Consider the following 22,512-nt stretch of genomic DNA (forward strand, 5'->3'; position numbering starts at 1 on the left):
TCAGTTTGAGTAAGTTACAAGATTATCTGATAGGTACAGTGAATTTGTAATAGCTTTTAACTCCTTCCCCCTTAGAATGGCTTTCACCCCAGTGACACGGTAGTATGGCTTTCACCCATCAGGACTCCATACCTTTCTTTGGATCCCCGGAGGAGTACACATAGTGCCTGCAACATGGAAGCCCTCCAATGGCTTGACTTGTTTTGTAATTTGTCTTATGAATCTTTTTACCCTGGTTTTTCCCTTGCTGCCACAACTATGCTCATATCTTTATTGTGCAAAAAAAAAAACACCAAAAAACAATCTCCATTTGAAACTTTCATCCCATTGAAGCTGTTGTACCATGTCCCCCTCCCTTTTTAATGTTACATCTGAAGGGGTCCTTTCCTGAGATTAATCCCATTGGAGGATCAACTTCTTTACACAAGGAGAAACTCTAATGAAGAAAAGTGTGTATGTGGGGGTGAAGAACTCCCAGCCGACAGAGGACCAGTGCTCATAGTATACAACTTAGCAGTCCCATTGTAAGGAGAGATGGTGAAGTGAGCAGTGCAGCAGCCTGAGATCAGGATACTCCTCTTCCTGAAGTCAGATCTAGCCTTAGACGCTTCCTGAGCAGTCACCCTGGGCGGATGGATCTCTTTACCCTGATTCAGTTTCCTCACCTGTAAAATGGGCTGGAGAAGGAAACGGCAAAGCATCTCAATATTTCGGCCAAGAAAACCCCCAATGGGGTCACGAAGAGTCTAAAAAAGGCCAAATAACAACCGTAAACAGAAGAAAGTAGCTTTTACCCATTATATTAAAGTGTTGGTTACGTAAGAAACCTAAAGGCTTGTCTTACCCCAAAATGGATCTTTTTATCATCTCTTTCTCTGTGGCAGTGGATCAGTCAAAATGCGTCACTAGGAGACTCAGGGTCTGGTCCTGGCTGCTTCCTTCCTTGCTAGCTGTAGAACCCTGGGCAAGGCAACCACTCGGAGGCCTTACTTTCACAAGTGCAGCCCTGGGAGATGAGGAAACAGGCTCAGAGAGGGTAAGGCGTCTGGCCACAGTCACACACACAGTAAATGGCAAAGTTGAGATCCCAATCCAGGGTTCTTTCTAGTACACTGTGTAGCCTCCAGCCTGTTTCTACCTTTGTAAAAGAAGAACAAGAAGTCGTAAGATGTTTCATTGGACCAATCAAGTAGAATGCAATTTTTTTGTTCTATATGAAGATAAAATACATATTATTATCCTGTGGAAGTTCTCACTATCCACTATCAAACAACATAGTTTGTGAACTATAGTTTGAGTCTTTAAATCTTAAAAAAAAATTAAAGATCTGATATTTTTTACCCTATTCCTGCCATTCCCAGGCTCACCCCAAAGAAATCCTTTCTCTTCCCCCCCCAATCATCGCTCATGACAGAATCCTCTGCAGGGGGGCCGAGGATCAGGGTTGGAATCTTTCTTTGACTTAGGCAGGGACCTAACTTCTTTTAGCCTTGCTTTCCCCATCTGTAAAATGAAGGGGCTGAGCTAGAGTTAGAGCTTTAAAATCCATAGATTTTAGAATTTTTGATCCTTAAAGCTCCAAATCTATAATCCTAAATTAAGGAAAACATTTTGACACATTGATCTTGTCTGACAATGGCACGTCTCATCCCACAGTCAAGGACAGCCCCTTTCTGCTGAATTCCTAAAATTTGGTTATGAAATTGCGACATCAAGTGTCTGTTAACCATGGAGAGTCATTATGTAACATTCTAATTTACCAATTAAATTGTTGGACAGTGTCTTAGTTCTAGAATCCACGCAAGGCTGCCCTCATGTGGTTTGTTGTAGAAAGACACGAGGCTGTAGCCTAGAACCCGAGGTTTTTAAGGAGCTAACTGAGCAAGCTGTGGGTGATGGATGATGGGGTAGAGTCGGAGACCCCAGGAGCAGAGGATGTACAGCCAGATGAGCTGAGATCATCTTCTCCCAGCCTCTCCCTTTACAAAGGAGGAAGTTGTTCCATGATAACTGCCTTATGCAACAAATCCTAATCTTCACACTCTCATCTCCAATTTCAATGGCAGAGACGAACATTTCAGTGTCAGAAGTTGTACGTTCAATCTCATTTTCATCTTGTAAACCATTCTCTTTTTTTATTTTTATTTTAAAAATTAATTTTATAATTATAACTTTTTTTTTGACAGTACATATGCATAGGTAATTTTTTTTTTTTTTTTACAACATTGTCCCTTTTACTCACTTCTTTTCCGAATTTTCCCCTCCCTCCCTCTATCCCCTCCCTTAGATGGCAGGCAGTCCCATACATGTTAAATGTATTACAGTATATCCTAGATACAATATATGTGTGCAGAACCGAATTTCTTGTTGCACAGTAAGAATTGGATTCAGAAGGTAAAAATAACCTGGGTAGAAAGACAATAGTGCAAACAGTTTGGTAAACCATTCTCAAATAAATAGTTAAATATATTTATAAAAGTAAACAAATATTAAACTGAGTAAATGGAGTAATTGTCAAGTAAATAAAATTCAAGTCTACAAAAACACAGGGTTCTATTTGCTGAAACCAAGCCAAGGATGAAGCTGTTAGATAAAATAAAATCAAGCAAAAGCCTTTTGCTTAATCATAGCTATTTTGTTATTTTATCTCAAGATGGAATAATGAAACAGTAAAAGTATGGGAGGAGTAGCTCTTACTTGAGTTTATAGAAATTAGAGTTTGTTGTCGTTCGTTCTTCATTCTCAAAGAAGATCAGTGACATCAAGAGTGAATTGGATTTAGGTGAGGCAGGGTTTTGCAAAGGCATCAGTCCCAGTGTCTCCTCCAAGGTTTTCAGAGTCCAGTGGCAAGATATTGGTCAATACAATTTATATTGCAAAAAGGCTATCAAACCCTTGATCCAGAAGTGTCTGTACTGAGTCTGTATCCCAAAGAGATAATAAAAAGGGGGAAATGACCTATGTGTGCAAAAGTGTTTGTGGCAGCCCTTTTCGTAGTGGTAAGAAATTGGAAACTGAGTGGATGCTCATCAGTTGGGGAATGTTTGAATAAGTTATGGTATACGACCTTCTGTTCCAACTTTTCCCCTTCTCCCCATCCCCTCCCCCAGAGGGCAGGTAAAGGAATATTATTTTTCTATAAGAAGTGATTAGCATTATTTCAAAGTCCAATTCTTTTTGTACAACAAAACAACTGTTTGGACATGTATACATATATTGTATTTAATTTATACTCTAACATATTTAACATGTATTGGTCAACCTGCCATTTTTGGTGGGGGGGAAGAGGGGAAAAATGAGAACAAAAGGTTTGTCAATTGTCAATGTTGTAAAATTACCCATGCATATATCTGGTAAATAAAAACTATTAATAAAAAAAATTTAAAAAAAAGAAATGATTAGCAGGCTGGATTCAGAAAACCCTGGAAAAAAACTTACATGAACTAATGCTAAGTGAAGTGAGTAGAACCAAGAGAACATCATACGCAGTAACAGCAAGATTATGTGATAATCAACTCTCAGCAGAGGCAATCCAGGACAATTCCAATAGATTTGGACCGGAAAGAGCCATCTGCATCCAGAGAGAATTATGGAGACTGAATTCTGATTAAAGCACATTGTTTTCACTTTTTTGTTTGTTTGTTTTCTTTTTTATGATTTTTCCCTTTTGTTCTTATTTTTCTTTCCTAACATGACTAATATGGAAATATGTTTAAAATGACTGTATATGTATAATCTATATCAGATTGCTTACTGTCATGGGGAGCAGGGATGTAAGGGAGAGAAGGAGGGAAAAAAAATTTGGAACACAAAATCTTACAGAAATGAATGTTGAAAACTATCTTTATATGAAATTTGGAAAAAAATACAACAGAAAAAAAATTGGCAATAGTGTAAATATAGTAAGAGAGCTTGAGCTCACCTTGCTTAACAGGTAAGCTTAAGCTTATAATCAAACTTATAAGCAATAATCAAACAGTAGATACAAAAGTCTGAAGCAAAAGGCATTTACTAAAATGGCATAGTAAGAATAATCCTGTAAAACATCCCTCCCTTGTAAACCTGGGACATATTTCACAAATACAGAATCTGTGGCAAGAGTGAGCACAAACAGGATACGATGATAGGGAGGCACATAGACGGGGAAAACCAATAGACAAATGAGGCAAATTCCATCTCTAGGATTGCCTTACTCTAAGGTCTTATCTTATGAAATTCTTAACTTAGTGACTTCTTAGCTCCGTGAGATTTTGGAGGCTATATGAATCATACTGACAGTTTCCACATGAAGAAAATGGAAGAAACTCTCACTGTCCAATATCCATCCTTTTTATTGTCACTAAATCATTAGTAATATTATTTTTTTTATGAAGAATGAGGTAACTAAATATGCTTCGTTATTTTTTAAAACTGGTTTTATCACTGTAATACAATGACTTAAAGGTCTGGTTCTAAATCTGTTGTAGGGATTTTTAAACAATTAACATTATCATTTGTAAAGTACTAACTGAAGTAATTAGAACAGCTTGGTAGTATATTGTATGAAGTGCTGGAGTTGCAGTTAGGAGAACTCATCTTCCTGAATTCCATTATGGCCTCAGACACTCACTAGCTATGTGACCCAGAACAACTCACGTCACCCTGTTTGCCTCAGTTTCCTCATCTGTAAAATGAGCTGGAAAAGAAAATGGCAGACCACTCCAGTATCTTTGCCAAGAAAATCCCAGATGGGGTCATGAAGAGTTGGATGCAGCTGAAAATGACTGATCAACAAAATGGAGTATTATATGATTAAACATCACTGAAAATGGTAGAGATTTATCTTCATGTTCTAAATGCTTAGTTATTAAATGTCTTGACAATTGTGATGGCTTCATATTATCATAAACTAATATCACAAGATACAATATACATATGTATATATATGTATGCTTATCACAATATGTTCAGCATTAACAATAGGGTATATACATAGATATTTCTAGTCATTTTAATTTTGAATTTAGGTCATTAACTTTCTGGGGGGGCTTTTGCCATCAAGGTTCTGACCCCATTGCTCAACTGATAATGACTTCTTTCAAGGCTCCTGACATTCCCAGTTTTAAAACCTAATGCCCCTTTATCAGTTTCTGCTCTAAATCTTTTTGAAGTTTTGACACTGTTGACTATCCCCTCCTTCATAATGTCTCTCTTTACTAGATTCTCATGACACCACTTTGGCATAATTTTTTTTATTTGCTGTTGGACCTTTCTTCAGTTTCTTCTTAACAGTTTTGTGATTTCATGTGATTTTGTGATTTCGTTCATATTTTTACCATCAACTTGCTTTCACTGAGACTTGAGTTCCCCCAGATGACTCAACAACCCTAATCATCCTTGCCAACATTCGACATAGAACTGGAATACTGCTTGCTTCTCAGTTGTATTTCCAGATTATCTTTCTCTTCTGTGCTGGACCCATCACTCATCAATATCTCCTTTTTTCAAGTTCATTTAATTAAAAACCTTTTTTTTTTCAGTTAAAATTTTCTCTCCCGTTTAAATCATGGAAGTTGTTGTCTACTAGTGACTAGTTTTTCTTCCTCCTTTATTAAGGAATTTAGCACCTGAGAAACTATCTTCCTTTTTCCTGCTCTTATTCTAGGGGACTTAAGCATCCATGCTTATACTCCCTTAAACTTCTGAATCTCCAATTTCTTCATCTCCTTAATAGATCTTGTGATCCATTCTAACTCCATTCCACCTCAGCCACAATACAGGGATGCTCCTAATCTAGCTCTTATCATCCATTCCACATTCTCTCTTATTTTTCCATCATTCCATCATTCCATACTCTCTCTTATTTTTCTCCTGTCTTATTTTTACCTCCTGTAAAAGAGATAATAATATTTCTCTCTGCCAAGAATAAAATGTGCCTTCCATTCCTTCACATCCATCTTCATCATCTTTCATTCTCCTTCCCCTCTCTCACTCTTCAGCCTCTCTGGATTGATATATTCCATTATATTTATATACTATAATTTATTCAACTCTTCCCCAACTGGTGGGCATCCATTTAGTTTCCAGTTCCTTGTCACTACAAATAGAGTTGCCACAAATATTTTTGCAAATATGGATCTTTTTCCTTCCTATCTTTTTCCCAAAGAGATATAGACCCAAAAGTGACACAGTTGGATCAAAGGATATGTAGTTTAATATAATAAAAATTATCCATTTTGCATTTCATAATGTTCTCTAATTTTTATTACATTCAGTTAAAAAGGGTTTGTACAAACAAAACCAATGCAGCCAAGATCAGAAGGGAAGCAGAAAGCTGGAGAAAAAAAAAATTACATCTAATGTTTCTGACAAAGCCTTCATTTCTAAAATATGTAGAGAATTGACTTAAATTTATAAGAATACAAGCCATTCCTCAATTGATAATAGCCAATTGATAAATAGTCAAATAATATGAACAGACAATCTTCAGATAAAGAAATTAAAACCATTTCTAGTCATATGAAAAAATGCTCCAAATCACTAGTGATTAGAGAAATGCAAATTAAGACAACTCTGAAGTACTACTTTACACCTCTGAGATAGCCTAAGGGGTCATGAAAAGATAATGATAAATGTTGGAGGAGATATGGGAAAACTGGGGCACTAATAAATGGAGTTATGAACTGATCCAGTCATTCTGGAGAACAATTTGGAACTATGCCCAGAGCTATAAAACTCTACATACATATCTTTTGATTCAGCAGTGTCACTATTGCATCTATATCTCAAAGAGATCATTAAAGAAGGAAAAGGATCCACATGTGCAAAAATTTTTGTAGCAACTCTTTTTATAGTGGCAAGGAAGTAGAAACTGAATGGATGCTCATCAGTTGGGGAATAGTGAATAAGTTATAGTATATAAATATAATGAAATATTATTGTTTTATAAAAAACAATGAGCAGGATGATTTCAGAAAAGCCTGGAAAAACTTACATGAATTGATGCTAACTGAACTGAGCAGAACCAAGAGAACATTATACACAGCAACAAGAAGATTATGTGATGATCTTTTCAACAATGAGATGATTCAAAGCAATTTTAATATACTTGTGATGGAAATGTGTGGAGCAAGTATGAAGTAGGATATGGTGAAGAACTTCCAGGTTAAGCACATATTGATCAGAGACTGCTAGCTAACGTAAAATCAGGCCTATAGGCCCCACTCACGTGAAGGCCTAGGCTGCAGTCCTTTGTCCAAATAGGGATTAACCTCTACGTGGCCGAAGAAGCTATAAATCACATTGCCAGCTGCATTCCACTGACCAAATATGACCAATCACAACCTATGGAGGGTGGGGTTTTGAAGGTTCTTTGTCTGAAATGTATAAAAGACGTGAGCATCTTCAAGGGAGTGGCTCTCTCCTGCTGTGAATCTGGCTCACAGACCAGGATGGGGTCCGCTTCTCGAGATTCTAATAAATAATTCTGCTTTTCTATGAGTGGTCTCTGAGTAGTCATTTTTGGATAGGATTTTCTGTCCCTCACAGAAAGAAGCATCTTCTGAGATGAGAGAACTGTGGAGATCGAATATGAATCAAAGCATAGTATTTTCACCTTTTGCTGTTGTTTATTTCTTTCTTGTATTTTTTCCTCTTTTGAATGGATTTTTTTTTTGTGCAACATGAAGAATATGGAAATATGTTTGGAAGAATTGCATATGTTTAACCTATATTGAATTGTTTGCTGTTTAGAGGAAGGGGGAAAAGAGGAGGAAGGAAGAAAAATTTGGAACACAAGGTTTTGCAGAGGTAGATGTTGAAACTATCTTTGCATATAATTGGGAAAATAAAAAGCTATTTAAATATAAAATAAAGGGAAAAAAGAAAGTGGTCATGTATAACAGAAATTTTTTAAAGAAAAAAGAAAAAGAAAAAATAGCATTTTTAATAGTCAGTAAAACTAATCAATATATTGAAAAAATAAATAGATGCAAATGTCCTAAACCTGTGCACTTCCAACTTCTAAAAAGGAGAAGTATCTTCTCTTTTTTTCTTTTAATAAATGTTTATTGAAAAGTGTTTACATTATTTTTGTATTATTATTTATTAACATTGTTTGAACCTAACTTTTTGCATCTAGAAATTGTTTGAATGAAGAATGTTGCCTCAGTACCTTTCTAGGGTAGAGAAAGCTGCAAGGAATTTTGGGTTCCCTCAAGTCCTGGGATCCATCCCAAATATTCTTGATGGGTAAGGAGACCCAGGTCTTGTTTTGGGTTCCTTTTGTATTTTGGCTTTGTCCAAATTTTGTTGAATGTTTGCATTTACTCATGTCCATCTCCATCTATTTTATTTTCAAGTTGCCCTTTTGGTAGAATTGCTTTTATGTGCACATGTGTGTGTTCCTTCATCTAAATCCCACATAATGTAAACTTTCCAGAATCTGCATGAGTTAGAGCTACATCTATTTCCTGATTGGCTGTCCTCTACTAAATGATCTAATAAATCTCTAAATCATTTCAAACTTTGGGATTTATTTCTCAGTGTCTCCCCTCTCCCCAAGAACTTCCCTTTATTTTTTTCCTTAAAGCTTTTTATATTTAAAGTGTGAGAGAATTTATATGATCAGATGAGGTGCAACAAATTCCCTGTTACTAGGGAATATTCAAATATGAGCTAAATAACAACTTTCAGGAATGTCACAGAAGAAATTCACATAACGGAGGGGGTGTCTTCCAAGGCCTCCATAAGTCACTTATTAGAGGCAGGGAGGCAGAATGTATGGAGCCATTAGAAACTATAGTCCCATAACTATCATCCTCCTCCTCAACTGTCCCCAAGCAGAAACCTGGACCATTCAGCACATGATTTCTAAGCACTTTTTTGGTCAAGAATATTCCTTTTCCCATGACTTCAGGAGGTATCTTCTTGCATTTGAAGAGAAGAACAGGGACATGAATCATACTTGTTTGTAAATTTGTAATTTTATATTTTGGGGAGTTTTGTGATCATTTCTCTTTCCATTTATGTTGTAATAGTCACTGTAGGGTGTAAGAACACTGAAGAGATATGGCTAGGTTATAAAGGGCTTTGAATTCCAAACAGAATATCTTGTATTTGCTTCTTCAGGTGATAGGAAGCTTCTGGAGTTTAATGAGTAAGTGGAAGGGTGATCAGACATCTTTTCCTATTTTTTCCAATCTTGTTATAAAATCACAGACATAACAGAACCTTTGTCTAATTAAATTCTATCATTCCTAATGATAGGACTCTGGGGGACATATCATCTCTCCACATTAAAGCATAGAGTTTATTCTTGTCTTGTTGTTCAATTGTTTCAGACATGCTTAACTCTTTGCAATCCTATTTGGGTTTTTCTTGATAATAATAATGGGATAGTTTGCCATTTCCTTCTCTGGTTCTGATCTTTTAATCATAAATGCAGGAATTCTATTTCATTGAAGATCCATTTCCCTTCTGAAATATTATATACAGTTTTGCCGGATAAGTTATCTTAAGCGGTAGCAAACTTACAACTTTTGTAAAAACTTATTACCTTCATTTTCTAGAATATTGTATTCCAAGCTCTCCACTCCTTTGAACTGATGATTGCTAAATCATGTGTGACTGTAGTTTCTCTGCACCTAAATTCTGTTTTTTCTGATTGCTCTTAGTATTTTTCCTTTGACAAGGCTGCTCTGGATTTTGGCTACAGTGTTTCTGGGAATTTTCATTTCGAGATTTCTTTCAGAAGATCATGAGTAGATTCTATTTCTATTTCTCCCTCTCCTTCTAAGAGATTTATTGTGGTTTTTTAGTCATGACTAAAAACTCTTTGTGACCTCATTTTGGATTTTCTTGGCAAAGATACTGGAGTGATTTGCTGTGTTCTGCTCCTGCTCATTTTACACCTGAGGAAATTTAGGCAAATAGTGTTAAGTGACTTGCCTAGGATCACACAACTGGTAAGTGTTCGAGATAAAATTTGAACTCAGGTTTTCCTGACTCCAGGCCTGGTACTGATCCCATGGTGATACCTAGTAGCTATCCTATTCTACTTAGGTTTATCATTATTTCTGTAAAAAAGTCCTGTGTTCACATATTCAAATATATAATGTCTTAGTGTATTCTTAAACATTTTATACTTTCCCTAGTTTTATGATTGTAATTTCTCTTTTTCTCTTCCTACTAGGTTTTACTAGTAACAGAAAGGCTGATGTGTTGTAACTGTACTTTATATTCTGTTATTCTGCTGAAGATATTGCTTCAATTAATTTTTCAGTTGTTTCTACGGCTTTCTAAGTAGACTCACCATCTGCAAAAAGCAATATTTTGTTTTCCTTTGTTTATACATATTTCTTCAATTTCTTTTGTCTTATTGCTCAGTTAGCATTTCTATCACTGAGGCAAATAACAATGGTGATAGCAGACATTGATGTCTTATCCCTAGTATTACAGGAAAGATCCCTACTTTATTGCATATTATATTGGTTCTTGTCTTTAGATAGATACTGTTTGCTCTACTAAGGAAAATGCTTTTTGTATGCTTTTGAAAGTTTTTTTTTTTTAAAGAACAGAAATGGCTCTTGTATTCCCCCACAAAAAACAAATGTTTCTGTAGACAATCAGATAGTCATGTGATTTTAAAAATTAGTCATCAGTTAATTAAAATTAGTATCATTTATTATGCTTAATTTTCCTAATACCAAATTAACATTGCATTCCTGGTATAACTCCTACCTGATTATAGTATATAGACTCTTTGACATGGTGCTGTAGTCTCTTTGCTCATGTTTCATTTTAAATGTTTACATTATATTCATTAGGCATTTTGTTCTATAATTTTACTTCTCTATTTTATCTCTCCCTAGCTTAGGTGTCAAGACCATATTCATATCACAATTGGAATTTGGTAAAATCTCTCTTTTCCCCACTTTTGTAAATGGTTTATTTGACCCTGAAATTGTTATTCAAATATTTGATAGAACTCACTTTTAAATCCATCTAGTCGTGGTTTTTTTTTTTTTTCTTTTAAGAGTTCATTAATTGCTTGTTTCTTTTTCTGATATCAAGTATTTAAATTTTCCATTTCTTCTTGTTAATCTGGGCATTTTATATGTCCATAAATATTAATTTATTTCTTTTTTTTGGCATTTGTTTTAATGGCATATAATTGAATAAAAATTTCTGATTTTATTTATTCTTCATTTCTTTTGAATTCTTTGATATTGACAATTTGGTCTTCCTCTAAAAATCATACTAATGGTCTACCTATTTTATTGTTTAAAAAACCCATTAAATTCCTTATGTTATCCATTAGATGTTATTTACATTTCTCAATGTATTTATTTTTATCAATCTCTTCAATTTTCAGGTTTTGTTAATTTGTTAATTTTATTAATTTATGGTTTCAAAATTTCTAGGCTTTTTTTTTTTTCTCAATTACATGACCAATCTATTGGCCTTGCTTTATTTTGCTGATGAAAGGATTTAGGGATATAAATTTTCCAAAGGAATGTTTTAATTGCATCTAAAGTTTTAATATGTTTATTTCAGCAATCATTTTTCTTTGATGTAATTTGTTTCTTCTTTTTTGACACATCTGTTCTTTAAGAATTAATTTCCAAATAAGGTTTTCTTTTTCCAAAGGCCCTTTATCAAATTTTCTGTATGCATCTGGTATGGGATATTTAATATTTCTTCTTTTCTGTATTTTTGTGATGTTTTTATGATCCAATACATGATCCATTTTTTTCCTCAAGGGTGCTATGCATAGATGAAAATTATGTGTAGTCCACGCAGTAATTGCCAGTGATTTGTTATATTTAACGAAGTAGTCTATTCGGGTTGGGTAACTTTTTGATCTAACTTTTGGTTAGATTTGGCTAAGTCTGAAAAAATTTCAATTACATTGAGATCCCCAATTATTTTTTTTTACTTTTAAATTAATGCTGAATTGTATTATTGTCAATATTTCTGTGTAAATCCATCCATTTCTTCAGACCCCAGGCTGTGTAGATCAGTTTTTCTGAAGGGTATAACAGAATAGTGATTCCTCCCAACCCCCAAGTAATCTGCTCATTAACCCTTGTGTGGGGTTTATCTAGTAAACAGAGGCCAGTTTGAGCTAAGGCCTTCCCCAAGGCATATCCTGACTTTCTTTTTTAAACTACTTCCCCCCCCCCCCCAACAATAAAGAAATGGGGAAGAGCAGAAAACTCCTCATTAATCCACCAATCAGGGCTACCTTCTATTTGTGAAAAGGTCCAAATGATGTATTCTCAGGCCAATCAGAAAAAAAGACGTACCCAGCTATGAAAGATACTGTCAGCCCTCTTTGGCCAAAAAGCCAGACCACGTGCCCCTGCTAATACAGGGCATCTATTTCCATTTGCCTTTTGTTCCATTCTGATGCTGTCTGTATGCAGTAAGATGTAACAAGCCTTGTCTGAGGTCATAATGCAACATTGTCTCTGGTTCACCTGAATCCTAGTTTTATTTTGCTCCAGTGGCTTATTTTAACTCCACACGAAGCCTTCTGTTCCTGCGTTGGTTCCATTCCTGCTGCTGATTGTGTAATTCTCTCAATCTGTCCTCTATCCCTTGGTCCCCTGCAATCCTCCTTACAGAGAGAGTATAGTGAGAGGGCTGTGCTTCCTTCCCCCTTTACTGCCAGCTATAGGAAGCTAGGGTTGGATTGGCTTGATTCCACTTCCCTCTCAATTTTCATCTCCCCTCAATTTATCAAAACCAAACTATGTATATGTATGCAACTTTCCTTTGCCAGTTCCAATGAAAATGGGATCTCTCTTGGCTCCATTGCTCTCTTGCTTGTATGGACTTGAACACTGTGATTTGCTAAGTTCCACTCCTTCCTCTTCACTAGTGTAGACTTCCAATTTCTTCCTCTAGAACTCTCATTTAGATCTCTTAAGCATCTTTTCCCCTAGGAATTCCATTGTAGTCTGGCAAATGAGTGGTTTTCTTGGAGGGTTTGCTTGTAGTGAATATTCTTTTGGGTTTGTGTCTTAACTATTCTAATTTAATTTCATCCTTGGTGTTTTCTTTTGTTTACTCATTTTTCCTATCTTACTTTCTAAATACAGACTTTGTGTCAGGGCCAAGTTGCTTGTGCTTCTGAAAGATATGGTGGGATCTTGTTTAGTCCTAATCTGAGTTATATGGATCTGGATGTTGAGTGCTCAGACTTCATGGGCAGTTTGAACTATAATCTGTGTGATCCAGGATGCAATCTCTCCCTCTTTCCCAATCAATATAAGATTTTTTCATTATTTATACAATTCTTGGAGAAAAAAAAAGTGACACGGTTAACACAACAAAAAGAAAACTTTCGATGTTTTATTTCTGACTGCAGCTGTTTACAGAAATATAGTTGCGAGTATACAAATGTCCCAATAGAAGCAAAATATTTTTTAATATTTAACAAGTTATCACAGATAGCTAAAAACATAGATGCAAATGAAATTTCCCCAGAGAACAAACTGAAAACATCTGGTATCAGTGCTCTGAAAATCCCAACTATGAAAGCCATATACACAAAAATGCACAAAAGAACATCTGGTGCTACCTTCACATCATTGCAGGACAATGGAAGAAGGTAGCTCAGTGGTTGATCAGTGTGCTCTAGCAAAAAAAAAAAAAAAAAAAAAAAAAAAAAAAAAAAAAAAAAAAAAAAAAAAGGAAAAAAGGCAGAAAGGCAGATAAACCACTTGGTTAAAGAATGGGTTACTGAAAAATTACAGCATACTGAAAGATTAAAAGAACAACAAAAAAGTCAAAAAGAACAACTGCTTGGAGCTTATCTAAGAAAGCAAGAATAAGGTGAGCTGATGCATTCACTAGATCAAACTGAAATAACTCAAATTCAATGGAATAAATAAGTAGTCACTAAAATTCCTGATTTTAGTGTGATGAAGTACATCTCCAAGTCACATCTCACACACCATATTTTTAGTAAAGGAAAAAGACCAGAGGGCTATAAGATATAAGTGCAATACAACCAAGAAAACTCTATAACAGTTAAACAAATGACACCTAAAAAGTAACATATGGGGTAATTCAGGGATATTTAAAGTTTAGTTGAGATAGATTTTGACAGTAAGAGTTGCATTGGAAGATGACTAAAGATCTGGTAGAATTCTTTGAGTACCCCACCTAGGGTGCTGGTCAATGAAAGAGGTTGTCCCTTACGATTGGACACTTGGACACTTAAGTCGTAAGAGCCTTGTTCATAGATACGCAGACTGTTACTTTTATTTTATAGATGAAGAAATTGAAGCGTGGAGAGTTTAAATGACTTGCCCAAGATCACAAAGCTAGTAAGTGGTAAAGTCAGCACTAGAACTTGGGTCTTCATATCTCCCAAATTCAGGGTCCATTGACAATTTGGAATGTACAGCATCATATACCACAGCAATTTTCAAATAGGGGTGGAGAAACTGGCTCTTCATCTTGTGCCTATGTAATTGTCATTGCTAAGTTTCCCAAGGTAATCAATGTGAAAGAAGTAAAAATTATAAAAGACGTCACATATTTCATATATTTTGGTGCCTCAAATGTGTAAAGTCTGTGTGCTTTATTTTATGATGAGATCAATTCAGAGCTAGGTAGGATTTGAAAATAGATAAAGCAACAGTGCATACATGGCAAGAAAGGGGATAAGGAATTATTAAGAAAACACATGAATTATTGAAAAAAAATTTGCTTGCTTTTATGATTCAATTAACTAAATCTTATTTTATTTGGCATTTGTTTTAGATTTTCTTTGGTGAACTTAAGGAAGGACATGAAGAACAGTCACACAGCATGGGCAGGCGTAGAGAGACTGCAATCTGTTTTTTGAGGGCTTATTCATGTCCATGAGATCATAGAACTATTAGAGCAACAATGAATATTCATAATGAAAAATATAATAGCTTATTTCACTTCTGGGTGAAGCATAGGTTATGACAAGTATCTATGACTTACAGTGTTCTCCATCAAGTTCTTGTACACAACAAGACCAGTCTGTGAAGTCTCCTAGAAGGCTACTTTGATTTTTACCTTAAAACAACAACTAAATTACAGTGCTAAGATATATGCTTTTCCTAAACCTGTCAGGTTATTTCCTTAGAGGCAAAAATTGAAATATGGGAGCAGAGATGAGGAACTGGATAGCAAGCACAAGTTATCAATTTTACAAAAATTATAAGATTGCAAATAGCTGAGGGAAATGAGAATATAATTCATTTCCTTAGAAATTAATAGTCATATGGCTTTTGAAATTGTTTAGGTTAAAACTAGTTGGCCATTTGTTGACTACCTCACACACACTACTCAGTGGGTACAGGGAATGAAAGACATTTTAGTTTTGATAAGCGCTCCAGCCACAGCAGGGCCATCTCATGCTGGTAAGTAAAAGCTTGTCTCACCACTGTACATAATGTACTCATTCAATGAACATAAGACTTTAGCACCTGTCAAGTTTCATTAAAAAAATTAAAAGACAGAACAATCCAAATATGTTTAAATCAAAGCCATTTTATGTAAAAGTTTTAATGAAGACAATGTTATACCAGATAATTAGCTTACATTATTTGTAATCAAACTGAGTCTATGTGTATTCAAACATATATATATATTTAAACTCTTCATTTCTACAGATTCTACTGAGAATAAATTGATGAAATTTAATAGCATTGTTCATAAATCATTAGGGATAAGTTGTTGTAAGTTTATATAATATCAACATGATTACATGTTGAGTACCAAAAAAAAAAAAAAAAAAAAACCAAAAAAAAAAAAACCCTAGATCGTTATATATAGTATACATATATACATATACTATATGTACAAAATTATATATCATAATGTTTATATACATAACAAAAATACATGGAATTAACCCTCAAACATGTGGGCTGACAAAAATTTTAATGTGCTTGGTTTTATTATTTTTAAAAAGACAGAACAGATTTACTCATGCCTAATGTTTTTCCTTTATGACTGGCTAAATTTCAAAGCCTTAATCCTAATTATACAGATCATTTGGAAGATATTCACACAATACAGTTACATACCCACAGTGTCTTGGTTTACCAAGACAAAAATGACAAAGTACCTCAGATCATTAAAAAGTATTCACTAATAAACGACCACTATTTAGCACCCTTGACTTCTTTGTTATGATTAAAGTGCATACTGTGAATTGGATATTAAAAATACTGCATAAAGGTCTGCAGTCTCAAGGTGCCATGAACAGTCATGAAAATACTCATACGACGAGAGCAATTCTATATCAATGGAGTTTTTCCGCAAGTGTGTCCTTCCAAGAGATTCATATTCATAATTTCTTAACTATGAGAAGGTTGTGCTAGCTATCATTTAGGAATACATAATGGAACTTCATCTCATCTTCTTATTAACTTTACCATTAATTTCCCCTTTCAATCTTTGCTGCTATTGCTAATCCCTACTTATGCTCAATTTTTTTTTTTATTACATTGTGCAGATTTTAAAATGTATTCAAATCAGGAGAGGGCCACAAGACAAAGTTTAATTTGTTTGATTGCCTAACTATATCTGTTCTAAAGAAATCAATCACCTTTGCTCTTCAGTAGTTTAGGTGCAACTTCTTTTTTTCCAGCTTGTTTTTGAAATGAGATAAACTGAAATTCTAATATACTCATAGGAAAATGAATGAGAAATAGAACACACTATATTTTTTCCTCTGCCTACTTAAAAATATGGGTATGATGAAATGTTCCTTAAATGGTGCTTCAGAAACGTAATTCTTCTCTTAAAAACATAGTAAATACTTTACAAACCTTTCTTGGTATTTTTAACTGCACTGAGTTACAAATATGGTGTTATGTCATAAGTATACTATTAGCACATAATAAATTATAAGTGGATCAAAACTGATAACAATGAGAAACAGCTCAGTTATAGTAACTTTTATATAATATCCAAATAATAAAAGATTTTTTCTCTCATCCTCAAAAGAGTTTAATAAAATATTTTAGTTATATGACAAAGGGGGATAAAAACTTATGGAAAATGTTTTTCAGGCAATGTTTCTTAACAGAAATTTCAAGGCAGTAGTTAAGAAACAGAGAAAAGACTAATAGGAAATAATGTAAAGGATAATACATAACTATCGTGTAAAAGTATACATTTTCTGGCAATGCTAAACAAAATTTTTTAAAGATGGCATTGTCAAAGTAAGAAAGGCACTTGAAAACAAGTATTTAATCTGGATTTATAAAATGTTTTTTTAAAGGCTTCCTGAATTATATCAGATAAGTAGTGGTAGAATACCTGAACTATATCCATTAATGAAAGCTAACATGGAACAGAAGGAACCTCCCCTCCCAAATAAAACAACCAAATGGAGCTCAAAAAACATAGTCAGGTAAGATATAAAGTGTTAAACTGAATAAAGTCATAACTGAAGTAATTTTGTCTCACTTTCTTGATATTATTACATTATGAACATTACCTACCCATTTTATTACTAAAATATTTCAAAAAAAAATCTTTTAAAACAAGTAGAGGATGGAAACTACCTTACTCTACACTATATGTCCTTCCACAAAGATGACACTACTCACTATTACCAGAACACATATTTTTCATTTTCCCCTTCATTACTTGTGATGGTTAGCCATATCCTCTATTCAAGCAGTCCTCACATTGTAACAAAAGTATACATCTATAAAAGATGCTTGTCCCAGAAAAGTGGTACAATCTATGACAATGAAAAGAATGAAGTTAACTGGCTTGTAGGATATTAATTTGCCAATTAGCACAGATATTAGGAGAGAAAATTTCACAATAAAACAAACTTTTAAAATTCCATCTATTAAATGCTTGTAAACACATTTATATTGAAATTTGGGTCTATGCATTATTAAGGCAATATTCTGTTCCAGTCTTTACTTCCAGATGTTTCTCAGGTTTCATTATTGTGTGTGGGGGGAAACAACTTTGTTTTAATGTCACTTCTTAAACAATGAAATATATTTAAAATGGAAAACATGGAAAACTCAATTTTATTAATTTTTTTGATAAATAAAAATGTTTTAGATTAATATTGGGCTAAAAACATTGTGAATCTTGAATCAAAGGTATTTTATGTATAAAGATAGCTATGACCTCTTATGTTAAAGTTCAGAATTAAAAACAAATCTCCAGTTATTCTTTATACTTGTATCAAAGCATAATGGAATGAATAACCAGAGAAACCACCCACACACACACAAACACACCCACCCACACACACACTCACACTCATACACACAGATAAGCTCCAAGCATAAGTGTTCATTGCTGAAATTAAGAACATGTTGAATATAGCAATATGAAGGAAATAAGATGTGGTTCACAGTATATTTAGGTCCTTCTGCCATGAAACAATTCTGACCAATTGTTTCTTCTAAGGCTCTTTGCTGGCTCACTGAAAGTCTCTTTCCCATCTGTAACAGTTGTTTGAAAGCAGCAGTATTAGCACAAACCAACCATTGAGCTTTACCCTTCATTCAAAATACAAATACTTTTTGTAACCAAATCACGTGTTCAGAATGTTGTACACTTAACATTGACCTAAAATAGATAACATAAATTTAACAAAGTAAAAAATAAAGTCACCATTAGTGAATTAACAGGAATATGGTAGCACAGCACAGCCCTTGAATAACAACCCCTAAATTTATGAAACATGTGAGAATTGGGTTTTCTTCCTCCACCCAAAACTGGGAATCAGTACAATTCAGGTATAAGTACTGTTTTCAACAAGATATTGTAAAACAGAAAATTGGTCCCCGTTGACTTGGCACTGACAATCAATTATTTCCCAATAATTAACATTCTTCTAAACAAGATAAATCAGTACACAAGCCAGTCTTTTTGTAAGATGAAGTTATAACCACAGTGTTACCAAATATTCCAGTCCAGGAATATGGTGAATAAAAGGGTCTCATTGAAGCTTCTGGATCATCATTGAAAAAAATATTCTAGGAAAACACAAAAGTGAACTGACCAAAAGAATTTTATTTCTATGCCCCAATTATATAGCAGCTGGGTACAATCACCCTGATACTATACTTGACATTCTATGCATTATTAGGGCTTTACATTTTGGAAGTGAAGCACTGGGTTACGGTTGATCTTTTTCATTTCCTCAACTATACATCCTAGGGGATTTTTGTCTTCTTCAATGGAGAAGATAAGGAAGGAAAGAAAAATATTTTTGGTTTAGAGAATTTAAACTGTAACTCTGGGCATTTTATGGTGAGGAAAACGTTCTTTATTAAAACTGTAATATGGTTTTAGTGTATTTATAAATAAAAGGCATAGAACAAGTAAGCCAATTAATAATAATAACAATAATAAAATATTAAATATATAGTGAGCAAAAGCTGATTGGCTCATTCTGGTGAAACACCACATGACACAATTGCCAAAATTGGTTTCCTTACTCCAACACATTGCTGAGTGACAAACACAGCAAACACAGTGACGTTGCCTTTAGCCCACTAATATAACAATGCACTGCCCGATGGAATGGCCACAGATGAACAGGTCATTTCTGTTGCAAAAAGTACTTAAATACTTAATAAAGACATAACAAAACCCCCCTCACTGTTATCAGACGCCACGTTGTGGTAGAACATCAGACAAACTCACAAATTTACCACAAAAATGTGTGGCAAAAAGAATAGTTTATATATATGTATATATATATATATATAAATTTTTTATATTTATGCCAATGTACTCACTCAGTACAAATAGCAAAATAGTATACCATTTCCTAAATACAAAATATAGCTTTCCAAAAAAATGAAACACACATTAGATATAAACCATCCAAAACTTGAACGATTGAAAACTGTATTCAAAATTAAATGACCCAGAGCAGGTCTCTTTCTGAAAAGTTCCCTTCATATCGGCAAGAAGCCTGTACTACTGAAAACGTAATTCAATGCCTCTCAATCAGAGAGAGAAGGAAAGAAAGAGAAAGAGAGAGAAAGAGAGAGAAAGAAAGAGAAAGAGAGAGAAAGAAAGAGAGAGAGAGAAAGAGAGAGAGAGAGAGAGAGAGAGAGAGAGAGAGAGAGAGAGAGAGAGAGAGAGAGAGAGAGAGAGAGAGAGAGAGGAAAAAAAGAAAGAGAGAGGAAAAAAAGAGAGAGAGAGGAAGGGGGAGAAAGGGAAGGAAAAAGAAAGAGAGGGGGAGAGAGAAGAAAAAAATAAAGAAGGCAGGGGAGAGAAAGAAAAGGAGGGTAAAGCTAGTGAGAAAGATATGCTTGTGAGAGAAGAAAAGAGAAGAATATGGTAAAGACAAGATAAAGCATACAAATAACAGAGAAAGACCATCACAAATAAGAAAAATCTAGTTATAAAAACAAAACCAACACCACCACATTTCTACACAATTCAACTGAGTATACAAAGATAGAAAAACTTAATACAGTAAACAGAAAAGTCGAACAATTTTCAGGCTATTCTGTACTTAAAACAATAAAACAAAGTGAAACTGACAAGAATACTAAAGCCATTATACCAGGATTTAGAAGCTACACACACCAGCTTGGCTCTAAACGGCAAGAACAGCTTTCTACATGCCACAAGGAGAACAGGAAAAAGCACATGGCTAGACAAGAGGTTGTAGTGAGAAGCAAACATTCCTCGGGTTGGTCAAAGCACCCAAACTGTATAACCAGTGCTACACCTGCAAGTCCCGGAGTGTGTTCTTTTGCTCTTTATAGATATAAACAAGTGAATTCTTCATTTAAGTGAACAGTATGACCCTGTAAAGCCTAAGGCTCATGGGAACTATCAGGAAAGTGACCACTTCAAAATTGTAAAGCACTGAGGTGACAAGTATATGACAGTCACTGCAGCTCAGGGAGAAGTGGTATTTCAAGAAAACTTAGCTTTTGTTTCCCATTGGAGGGAAAAAAAATTTTTTTGAAGACTTTACAACAGCACCGTTCATAGGAAAAAATGCATTGTCTTTCCTGGAGTCAATTCCTACCCCTCCCAATTAATGGAAGGGATCTTTTCTCCTTCCCTGTGTTGCAGGACTTGCTAGATCACCTTGGGTCAAAGGGGTCTTATTTTCTTTTAAGCTGCTAGAGGATCCTAAAGCCAGCAATGTATTCATAGTTGCTTACAACCAAACTAAAAAGTGAAGAAAAAACCATGGGAACATATAAAAAAGGAATGTTGGTCTAAGGCTGAGTTACAATAAGTTGTGACCGAAGAATGCAAATTAGATTACAATGAACTTCAGCCATTCAAATTACTCCTACAGGACAGGATATCATAGAAAATAAAAAAAAAAAAAATTACCATAAATTGTCCCCTTCATTTCTGTATTACAAGATCATTACTATTCTATGCACAATTATAGACTAACATCTTTGTACAAACATATAGAAAATCATGAACAACTCTGATGTAGAGCCTTAAAACATTACTGTTATACCCAGTTTCACAAACAAGCTGTCTGCTTACACAGACAGATTTGTCCTCTCTTAAGTATTCCTACTACAGCTTGTCACTGGATAAGCTCCTCAGGCTCTCCATGAAAACTGACAACATGATTCTTTTACTTTGACCAATAGCTGTGCTTTTTTACTTGGACGATATAAACTTCAGTTATGGATATCCTTTTTACAGAAATTTTAACAGAAAAGATGTGGGAAAGAAAAATAATGAACAAATAAAAATTAAAATGACATTATGAGTTATTTTCTAATAGCAATAATGACCAAGTGGACTAAATTTGAATTCATACTGTGCCTTATGGAGGCACTATGCTTAGGAAGGGAGCAACAATTAAATTTACCAAATGGGAACACAAAACATAAATCCTTAGTCATTATTGCTATTAGGAATATGAAATAGGATAATATTATTGATTAATCACTGCAATAAGTAGCACAAATGTGCTCTTCTGCAGGGAGGGTAAAAATCTATATATTTAGTCAAACATAATTTTTTGGTATAATTTTTTTTTTTTTTTTTTTTATAGAGCAACTTATTTCCATACACTTTAATACAATTGTAGTCACAAACTCCAAGGGCATCCTGGAGCTGGGTTTTTCTTCACAGAATTTCTGGGGGGAAAAAAAAAAAAAAAAAGAGAAGAATTAATTATAACCAACTGAAAAAATAAATATTTACAAGCTTATTTTTACCTTCAAAGATTATTAAGTAAAACTTAATTCTTAGAACTATAATTTATTCTATTTCTTCTATTTTTTTTTTTAGCATTTTTCTGGAATTCAATATTCAATTTCTTATGAGACATAAAAATGAAATCTTTTGCATCTACCTAAACTTATAGAGACAATACATTTTATTCATATTTCAAAACTCTTGGGCCTTTGGGGTTTGAAGTGGTCAAAATTATCGAAAAATCCCATGAAATGCTGCTGAAAACATTCATCCAAGTGTAACTTATTCATGTCATTTAAAGACTATCTAATCCCTTACAGGAGGAAATAAGACTACTAAACCAAAATGGAA

The 22,512-nt window shown here is 34.2% G+C and overlaps 1 protein-coding gene across 7 annotated transcripts in view; it reads right to left on the minus strand.

Annotated features, from left to right (window-relative positions):
* Positions 1 to 15,501: 15,501 nt before the first annotated feature.
* The window catches only part of NFAT5 (nuclear factor of activated T cells 5), a 136,160-nt gene continuing 129,149 nt past the window's right edge, over positions 15,502 to 22,512 (minus strand). For all 7 annotated transcript variants that reach the window (XM_074286097.1, XM_074286102.1, XM_074286098.1 and 4 more), the window contains exon 14: positions 15,502 to 22,100. The gene's annotated coding sequence lies outside the window, so the exon portion shown is untranslated. The remainder of the gene's footprint in view (positions 22,101 to 22,512) is intronic.

This window comes from Sminthopsis crassicaudata, chromosome 2 (genome assembly GCF_048593235.1).
Source record: "Sminthopsis crassicaudata isolate SCR6 chromosome 2, ASM4859323v1, whole genome shotgun sequence".
Lineage (NCBI taxonomy): Eukaryota > Metazoa > Chordata > Mammalia > Dasyuromorphia > Dasyuridae > Sminthopsis > Sminthopsis crassicaudata.